This window comes from Elephantulus edwardii, unplaced genomic scaffold, assembly GCF_000299155.1.
Source record: "Elephantulus edwardii isolate Elephantulus edwardi_28Jun2011 unplaced genomic scaffold, EleEdw1.0 scaffold00001, whole genome shotgun sequence".
Classification (NCBI taxonomy): domain Eukaryota; kingdom Metazoa; phylum Chordata; class Mammalia; order Macroscelidea; family Macroscelididae; genus Elephantulus; species Elephantulus edwardii.
Genome location: NW_006399751.1, coordinates 671,095 through 673,212, shown reverse-complemented (window position 1 = coordinate 673,212; position 2,118 = coordinate 671,095).

Below are 2,118 nucleotides of genomic sequence, written 5' to 3'. Positions count from 1 at the left end.
AAAAAAAAAAGTTTCTAACAGTAAGCAATTTGCAAAATTGTGACTAGGATGGCACAGGATAATACAAGGCTCAGGTCTGACCACACTGGACAACAGTGTTCTAAGACCTCATCTCTGAAAACAGCTAATGACCTGCAAGTGCCCCTCAACCACTGTCAATGCCATTTCTTCTACACCAAATCCGAGAAAATTTGACAGTGTATTTACTCACACTACCCATGTCAGAATTTTTCTGATCTGTTCTACAATTCTGCAGGACTAGGTCAAGAGCTGTGACCTCTACCAACATGTGACCAGTCGGTTCCCTCATCCACGTCAACTACTTTTGTTAGGGGCTGTCGAGTCATTACCACTCACAGTGACTCTGAGCAACGACTCTGAACCTTGCTCTATCCAGTTCCGTTATCTCCAACACACTTGAGCCCACTGTTGCAGTTATTGTCCAGTCTATCTTTTGAAGGTCTTCATCTCTTACTCTAACACCTTTGCAAGCATGATATCTTTCACCAAGGGCTGGCCCCTCCTTACAACATGCTCATAGTATATAACATGGAATTTCACCATCCTTGCCTCCAAGAAACACTCTGGTTTCACTTTATCCAAGATCTGTTTGTTCTCAGGGCAGTCCACATAATATTCGCTCTTCTCCAACCCCACAATTCAGAGGAACTCCTTCTTCTGTCAAAGGCACTCCTTCTGTCACTTCTAGTCATTGTCCAACTTTCAGAAGCATAACAAGTAATTGAAAAGACCGCAGTTTGAATCAGGCGTATCTTACGCTTTAAACTGACATCTGGAAACAAAAATGGCGGTTTCGAGAAACCGCTGCATGCACCTCTGTCACGTGACCAAGTCCAGCAGCTGCTTTCCAGGTCATTGCATCAGCCGCTTTAGAACCGTCTCCTCAGGAGCCGACTACCAATCTGATTCGTGACGCGGTTGATTGGCAAACTTATTCACCAATCAGCTATGAAGGGAGTAAGGCGCGGCAGGGCTCTTTGCATCGCTGTGTTTTGATTGGACGGGGTAGGTTGAGGCTGTGGTGGCCTCCGGATTGTACCTCTGCTCGTCTGCCGGTGCAGGTGAGCGTGGGTCCTGGGGATGGGCTCTGAGGGGGAATTTAGGGGCGACAGTCCTACGAGAGAGGGGTTTTACTGTAAGATTGGCAGATCTGAGAGAGAGATGGGGCCAGGCTTTAGGAGCCAAGCGCAAGGGCCCATCGGGACAGGCCCCGCGACACCTCGGACCCCGGGCCTGAGCAGGAGCTGGGTGGGGTAGTGGCTCTTTGAATGACCCTAGAGACCGAGAGTGGCCTTTCCTTGGTCCTCTGGAGCTCTCAGGGCGGAGTGGCCTTGCTTGGGGACCGAGACCTTGGGAGGATCCCGATTGTCATTGACTGCGCTGTCTTCTGCGCCTTTAAATCCCTTAGGGGCGAGGGGGAAGGGAGTCCAGGTGGACAAGACGAGTGGCTTCCCGATTCTTAAAAAAAAAAAAAAAAAAACTACTGCCCTGATGGCATCCATCCGGATCCACCTTGTAGAACTTTCTCTGCCGGGTCGTGTTCCGTTATTGCCTTTTTCCAGCAATCAGTCTGCATTTGCTGGTGGCTTTTGACGTATGAGTTAATTCAGGAGCTTACCAGGAAAACAGGATTATACCTCAAGTTCTAAACTGCCATCGGTTAATCCGCACACTCATAGCAGCCCTCCCCTGCTTTTCCAAGGATAGAAATCTTAAGGGGATGGCACTCCCAGTTTTTCTCCCTGATCGCTCATCTGTGTGTAACAACCCCTGTGGTAGATGCTGAGGACTAAGTAAGACCTTAACTAGAAATAGGTAAAACATCAGGCAAGGTAGTTTACCTGGCAAAGGATGGGCTTGTGCCTGGAGCCTTAAAAATCCCAAAATTTAATGAATGAAAACCAAAGGCTCTGTAAACGTTCATTAAAATTAATAATTTTTTAAAAATCCCAAAATTTAGTATGACCCACAGCAGCTACTGAGCTGAAATCTGTTGTTTATGGTTACCTCTATCCCATACAACCTCCTTTCAACATTTCTATTGAATGGACAATGAGACACAGCTTGTAACACTAAGTCTTCTTAAGACTTGTGTCC